The sequence below is a fragment of the Ixodes scapularis genome, unplaced genomic scaffold (genome assembly GCF_016920785.2).
Source record: "Ixodes scapularis isolate PalLabHiFi unplaced genomic scaffold, ASM1692078v2 PGA_scaffold1__304_contigs__length_218370807, whole genome shotgun sequence".
Classification (NCBI taxonomy): domain Eukaryota; kingdom Metazoa; phylum Arthropoda; class Arachnida; order Ixodida; family Ixodidae; genus Ixodes; species Ixodes scapularis.
Genome location: NW_024609846.1, coordinates 100,742,850 through 100,750,927, shown reverse-complemented (window position 1 = coordinate 100,750,927; position 8,078 = coordinate 100,742,850). Strand labels below are relative to the sequence as shown.

Below are 8,078 nucleotides of genomic sequence, written 5' to 3'. Positions count from 1 at the left end.
CCCGGACAGGAAATGAGACGTCTTAACTCAATGAAAACTATGGCAAAACTCTGTGACAACAGCATTTAATGAGCGAGGCTGCACATGGACTACACAATAATAGAAGAGACATTACATAAATAACAGTGGCAATGTTTAGGAAACACCTGGCTGTACATTCAAACAGATTCCTAATTTCCATCAAGGGGATCGGTGGTCGAATGCATTCACGGATCACAGCTTGGAGCACGTGGAGTGAAAGCTCGCACAGCTGAACATAGGAATCTTGAGTTCAACCTCTGCCTCTGCCTGTATCGATGTGAATGAACATTGTAACAGCATGCGATTGTGTATCACTACTGTGATTTAAGTTAAAGATCCCAGGATAGCTGTGGTATGACACTGGCTGAATATCTCTTCTACAGTAAAGATAAGTTGCTCACTGGGGCTGACTAACTTCCCATTGTCTAAACATACAAACAATGTAATTAGTAAGAAAAAAAAATACTTGGTTCCTTTTTAAGTTTTAGAAGAATAGATTTAAAGCTGACACAACTGCCCTTTTGCATAAAATGTTCACTACAAATAGCCAATCGAGAAACAAGTTAAAAAAATGCTAGGCTTTACTGAACGAGAAACGGTCAATACTTGTAACAACTTCAGGTCAGGGATAAAATGAAGCAAGTTACAGACTTTAATAAAGCATTCTTAAACCCAAAAGAGAATGTAAAACATTGTAATTACTAAAGAGGAAAATGAAACAAATCGAATAAATCAGCGTATACTGTTGTGGCTGGGCCCCGAGAATAAGCAGTTGTTGCAGCGTGATAAGTTTGTTGAGCTGAAGCAGCTCAAGCTCGAACCAGCTTGTTACGCTGCTGCTGATGAAAAACCTGGGCCTGCGTCTGTTAATAGGCAACCTGACACTGACGTAGCTCCACCTGCAGCAGGTGCAGCTCCTCCAGTTGGTGCGGCCCTTTAGTTGTCTTCACTCGGACAGCCACACGTGGCGGCTGAGGAGGTAGAGGAGGCAGGGGCTTGGTTGGTGGCGCAGCAACCGCAACCTCCATGATGCCACCCCAGTCCAGCAGCGGTGAGGCAGGTGAATCTAGGCAAGCACAACACACTGACGCCGAGTGTTACAGGCACGTTGAAGACACCGGAGAACTGGTAGAAACTGTCACAACGACCTTATTACAGAAATGTTAAATGCCAACTGTTGGTAAACATGAAAGTTTTCCTTCCTTATTCTGACCCTTTCCTTTCCGTTATACTGTCAGTAGCGGCAGAGCAGACTCCAAATGGCGATAGAAACAGCGCTGTTATCTCGGACCTTGTTGGCCCTCGGGCACACGTGTGGTGTATTCGTCAAAAAACATGTCATTATCCAGACCCAAGGAATTTACTGTGTTTCTACGTGGCACCCCTAACAAGTCGCATTCATGAAAATGTGGCTCATTGTCACAGTTTTAGCGTTCCTACGAGACAGTATGCCAAAATCGAAATAATAAACGGAAGAGCATAAACAGATTTTTTTTATAAATAAACATTGGAAGCTGTGTGATCAAGTAGCAACTAACCATCATGGGTACGTAGCAAATGCAATCGAAAACTTTTACCAGGCATCATGCCAGTCGTCATGCTCGTTCACTGGGGCTTCGGGAATGGCGGCTGGCAGCATTGACAGCACCGGCCAACCAGCGCGGGCGCTGCCACTGTTGTACGGGCTTGGCAGCCGCATTGCCATGTGGGACACCAGTGCCCCCACAAGATGGAGGGACGGGCTCATTGTTCAGCGGGTGCGACACCAGTGCCCCCTCCTGCAATGAAAGGCCGAAAAATATCCTGTGACAGCATCCATGAGTTGAGATGTACAGAGCACAACGCAGAAAGAAAAACAAATCATACTACAACTTATGCGGTACAATTTGTTGTTTGACACTTAACTGCAAGAAATAAAGGCGAAACAAGTGATGTCATACCTGTGCTGTTTTTATATATGGAAAATACTGGAGTAGCTTAATGTGATCATCGACAACAGTCATATTGTAGACACACAACTTTTCAAATCAATAATGTATACTTCTACCCATATTAAATTTGTGCCAGCTTAATCATGCCAGTACAATGTGCTGGTTAACCTCGCAAATAAATGACAATGGTTGCACACTAACATGGACACCTGAAAAAAGACATCTGTCAACAACTGGACTCCAGCACGTCTCATGTTCACATAATGGCATTTCTTAGGAGGTTACAATTAAGAAATGAGAGCTGGTAGTCAATTAAACCAGCACAAGATTTTTTTTTCTTCAAAAGGTTAGCACACAAGGAGATGAGGTGCTACGTCTAATTTACATAGTCGAAACTCCTACTTAGCGTAACTTCTACGTGCACTAGTGTCAGTTTCGTGCGTCGCGTTTTTCTTTATACGTCCAGGTTCCTCTCTAATCTCAAGAAAGGGGCCGGAGGCTAAGGTAGTGTGGCGCAACCAGAATGTTCGCAGCGTAACTTTCGCTTGGATATAGCACAACACGCAAAGTAAGTTGTCGATGTCGGCACAAGAATCACCAGATAGCGACAATTCACCGTCACTGCCCACCTACGGCCTCGACAGTAACGTGCTTGACTAGCTCCAGGGGGGCTATGTTGCGCTTTTTGCACTCCCAGGAGACTTGGAAGAGGGAAGTGACGTCAACGACTAGAGCAGATGCAGATTGGATGTTGACAGAAGAAAACAAAATCAAGATCCAATCTGCATTTGCTGCGTTGTTGACGTCACTTCCCTCTCCCTAGTCTCCTGGGAGTGCAAAAAGCGCAACATAGCCCCCCAGGTGGCCACAGCAAAGTCCCTTGCAGAGGTATCTAGTACACACGTCCTGTCATGTGATTTTGCGAACCCGTTGCGTTATTCTGAACGAATATAGAAATTGCTTACACACCTGCTGCGTGGATGCCCTGATTCTTCTCGGAGTCTGTTTTCTTCCACTTGGGTTTACCGTTGTCCCAACTCTCATGGGCGGACATGCGGCTGGCGCTTATACTTGGTGCAGACTCTTCTACGCGTCAATTTTAGCTTCTTTCGGGGAGTTGTTAGTAGAACGACGAAGAAGCTCCCCTCCTTCGTGAAACCACTCGCCCCTTCTTGTCACCTTCGTTGAACGACATCGTTGTAGGGCAAGGCACTCTAGTAGGACTCTGAAGAAAGAGGAAGGGTGAAAATGCTCGTTCTAGGCGGTGACAGCGAAGCAGATAAGCGGTGAGACGAGGTGAGACGGCGAAGAACGGGCGAGACGCAGAGACGAACGACGGCCGCGAGCTACAGCTGCCTCTACGACGCAAAAGCTGGAGAGCGGCCGCCACCGTTGCCAGACTGGAGAACGCTTGTGGCTCTTTGTCCGAAAACCGGCCGGAAAGCATAAAACATGCGTGCTGCGGAGCAGAAATCTTGCAGACTCCCAATTCAATGTTAGTAAAATGTGTCCCTTCAAAGAAAATGAACTAATATGTTCGTAATTCACACCACAAAATTGTTTTCAACTTCGTTTTTTACTACAACCTCGTAACCAGACGCCTTTCACGTCTCCTCGAGTTTCCTCGAGTGGAGGAAGCGTTCTCGAGGAGCTCCTCAGCCGAGGAAACGCCGAGGCGCGTCTGTGAAGCCCGATGGCTCCTCGAGTGGAGGCGAGCTGCTTTTCTCCACTCCAGTGAGTCGAGGTGGAGTCTCGAGTCGAGGCCCGTTTAAGAATACGGCCGTTAGAGACTCAACGTAGGGCCGTCCAGCAGATCTCGACCGCCCTGGAGAGGCAACGGGCAGGCGATAGTAGGGGGGGTAAGGGAACGCCCGGAAAACCGGGCGGCTCTCCCTCCCGATCCCGGTTAGATAAGGGGAATGCTCGGGGCCGGGGAGTAGAAGGCGCGAGATAGACGTGGGGGCCCCGTCGCGTTGTGGTCACCACCCCTGCGCGGGGCAAGGTACCACCGACTGCTGGCATTCAAATAAAGTTTTTCCTCCTCCTCCTCCTCCATCAGAAGGTAATTAAGTTACATATATCACTGAGTACCACTATACTGTGTGGAAGATGATTCTAAATTTCTGCAAAATGTAATCAATGTAAATTATGATGTGTGGAACGTATATATATATAGGGTATGTGGAGTATAATTACAGCGATTGCGCTAACTAATAAAAACAAACTTTTGATGCCTAACTGAAAGGGGCAAATAATTTCGATATCAATAAGAGCCCGAAAGGAAGGTGACCAGGTGGAGCCGGTGTACGTCCAGCAAGGAGGTGTACATGTATTAAACATGACCAGTCGTACTGACCTTGATCAAGCGCATGGCAAGGATGGAGAAAAAAAGCAATCTCGTCTTCAGGACGTTCCGGAAAGGGTAAAAGGATGCATTTTCAGGTCTTTTGTATTATCGCTGTGAAATGAAGAAAATGCATACTCATGCCACAACTCCGTAATCGCGATTTCCTCTTTCTTTTTTTTTTTTTTTGTAACACGGACTCTTATTTTATTAATGTTTTTAAAAAAGGAAAAGATGCTTTGCTTACCTGGGGCTAGACACCCACAACGCGTAATGTTTCACAGGAGCACGTCCGAAGATGAGAGATGTTTATAAAAGTCAAAATGTTTGCCACTCATAAGGAACTCACCGGTTTGGTGGGCTTGCTTTCAATATAAAGATGCAGAATATCAATTTTGTACCATCCCATCACTTCGGAAGGCCCCGAGATGGCAACAAAATGCCTCAAATTGCCGTTACATGGGGCTCCATTCAGATGCCAAGAGTGGCAATTAATATTTCGGGGAGCGTTCATTTCAACAATGCTGTCACAAGAAACTAAATTTTGTAGCAATTTATTTCAGAGTGGCCGAGCCCCTCAATGAGATGGGGTACCCGGTCACTGAGGAGCAGTGTCACAATAGAAAATTTAAAAAAAGCGTACAAGGGGTTAAGGACCACAACACCAAGAGCAGCAAAAACAGGTGCGCATTTCAAGTTTCATTTTTATATTTCTCGAGAAAGATTTTGATGAGATCTTTCAATCACGTTTTAATCTCGCAGGAAGGATTGGCCATTCCTCGAGGAAATTATTGACATATTCGGACGAAGGCCGGAGGTGGTCCCCCTGGCTGTTGCAAGCACCTCAGCTGGCCCGAGCATCAGGGAAATCAGAAAGGAGCCGAAGGCAGAGTAAATCCGAGGAATTAAGAGAAAGTCCAAACTCTCAGAGGCACAAGAATTGCGGTCCAAACAAACGGTCTTAAAAAAAAGTAAAGTCAAAGCCCCGAGTAATTTAATTGTTTCTTTAAAGATTTTATAGAACTTAAGAAAGCAGAGAAAGTCAGAGTGGAAGAGCCATAAGGTTTGACACTTCATGATCATGAATTTAACTGATGCAAGCAAAAGAGCTATAAAGATGAGATCATCTATTCGCGACTCCAACTAACTATACACTCCGTGCGGGAACTACAGGGGGCGCTTTGAAAAACGCGCGTGGCGCCGCTAGCGGCGGAGCCGGTGCTAGATTGCGAGTGTTGTCCGGCAGCCTGCAGACGGCTTCGTACACCTGGAAGCCATGGCGACGCAAGCTTCCGCGGTCGGAGGCTTAGTTTTTCGGGCCGGTTTTAGAGACATCCTAGCTGACTCCCTATTTCGCGATTCCACTACAAAGAAGGGCGAAAAACTGCATGAAAGTGGACATGTCTTCGATGTAAACGAGAGAGTATCGACTGCGTCGTCGGTCCTGAATGCGAGGTGTGTGCGACAGGCAAGCGTCTCCCAAGAAGCCTACTCCATAACAATCAAAGTAAGTTGCCGTTATTCAGTGCTCAGAAAGTACTTTGTGCGTATTTACTAACCGTCCATCCTTCAGAATCTTGGAGTTATCCGGGGTTGCCGATCGCCTAGATTAGATCGTAGCGATGCTGTGTTTACTGCTTCCGATTATGGCAATTCGCACGGCGTCGAGTTTGCGCAATGTTTCGCTTCACTTCGTTGCTCTGTGTAACGATCTCTCTCTTTGCTTATCCTGCCTTTATCTTTTCTGGAAGTAGTTTGTTTACATGCCATCTCTTTGTCGTAGCTTGCTCGATTGTATTGAGCACCCAGAGAGCCGCGATATCAAAAATTTCGTGAACGACAGCTACGGTTACAAAAGCCTCCAACCTTTATTCGTTCAGGAAATTTCGGCAGCGCCTGTGAGACTTTGGGGGTGATTTTTGGAAACCATTTCTGTCACTGCTACCAATTGCTAGACCCAAGCTCATTGCAAAATGCGTTCTCGCCTTTAATATAAAAGAGGGATCATTCACCGCTGGCTGAAATAGGATCGAGCGTCCGACCAGTAGCAGAAACGGTCTCCTCAAACTGTTTTCGCGAGGGGGGGGACATTAACGGGATAAATGTGCCTGCATTTGTAGTACAGTTGTCTCACTCATCTCATTCCACGTTGGTCGTCCTAACTAAAATAAATTCCTGCACACTTCTGACGAATATTTTGTGAAAATGTTTTTTTGTTGCTGTGGTTGAGAGGATAAGGTGTAGGGCTGATAATCTTCATAATGACAATGTTCAATGAATTTGACTGGCCATTAAGTAGTGTTACATCTATGGTTTCCTTTTGTCATTAGCTGGACAACAGCAGGAGAATCGTGGAAGCTCACTGCACCTGTAGAGGTGGCACATGCGGCCAGTGCAAGCATGCAGCAGCAGTTGTGGCATACGTGAACAAGGAGGACACGTCGACAAAGACGTCCATCACGAACGTGTGGAAGAGGCCATCAGCCAAGCAGCTGGGCATCTACAACAAGGGTGTTCCGTTTTCCGAGATGTACGCTCCGAAACTACCAGATGGCAAACTGCGGGGACAACCAGTACCAGCTTCGATCGTTGACTCGAACTGCCCTCTGGGCATTATGCTTCGGCAAGAAGCGCAAGTGAAGGAGAACCTCGCAGGTCTCGACAAGCTTTTACCACAACTTGGACCCGAGGTAATATTTGGAGCACAAAACATTTCATGCGAAGAGGTATGCGACGATATCCTTCTTCAGGTTATGGTGAGCCAAGATGAATGCAAGGACATTGCAAAGTACACGATGCTGCAGAGTGCTTGCCCACAGTGGCACCATGAGAGGGCAGCAAGAATTTCTGCCAGCTCCAAGGCTCACCGAATCAAAATACGAACTGCAGACTTTGAAACCCTGGCGAAAGACCTTGCAACACCGCGGTCGTTCAAGAGTGCTGCATGTGCTTATGGCATTGAAAAAGAACCTGAAGCCCGGAGGGAGTACGAGTCGTTGGAGAAACACAAGGTTATCCAAGTAGGATTTGTTGTCTGTGCCCCACAGCCATGGCTGTGCTGCAGCCCTGACGGCTTGGTAGAAGAAGACGGGGAGATCCGACTCCTAGAAATAAAATGCCCTTCCAGATGCGAGGCCAAGCCTGTAGTCAACAGGGATATCAACCTCCAAAACGTCCAACCAACTAGCTCAGCTCCTTCCCATAGTAAGGATATCAATGTGGACTATCTCTACTACGAAGGAGAAAAGCTACGACTACAGGAAAGTCATGTTTACTACACACAAGTACAAATAAGCATGTATGTCTTAGGTGTGAGGATATGCGACTTTTATGTGTATTCGCCAAAGGGGTCAGAATGTGTAGAAGTGAGAAGGAACGACTCCTTCCTGAAGAAAGTTGTGCCGAAATTAGAGTGGTTTTTTTTAGGCACTACTTCCCAGCTGTGCAGAGGCGCCAAAGTCTGTGTTAAATACAAAACTTGAAAGTATAAAAACAGTGAGGACGGGGACAGGACACTGTCCCCGTCCTAACAATTATACGTTATAACAATTATCTCCTTTCCCTCTTTGAGAGCGTTGAAACCTTTGGGGGGCGGTTTTATCGTTGTGCCATTCTGTGTTTTTGCTAAATGAAAGATGCCCTGTCCCCGTCCTCACTGTTTTTATACTTTAAAGTTTTGTATCTATTAACCAACACGCTCGTTTTCAATTGTATCTATGTTAAACTCCAGCAGTGTTGATTTGTGAATCTTTTTTTTAATTATTTATGGAATGAAATGCGCG

At 46.2% G+C, this 8,078-nt stretch overlaps 1 pseudogene; it reads left to right on the top strand.

Moving 5' to 3' along the window:
* Positions 1-5,704: 5,704 nt before the first annotated feature.
* On the top strand, positions 5,705-7,843 carry LOC115318215 (annotated as a pseudogene).
* The last annotated feature ends 235 nt before the right edge of the window (positions 7,844-8,078 follow it).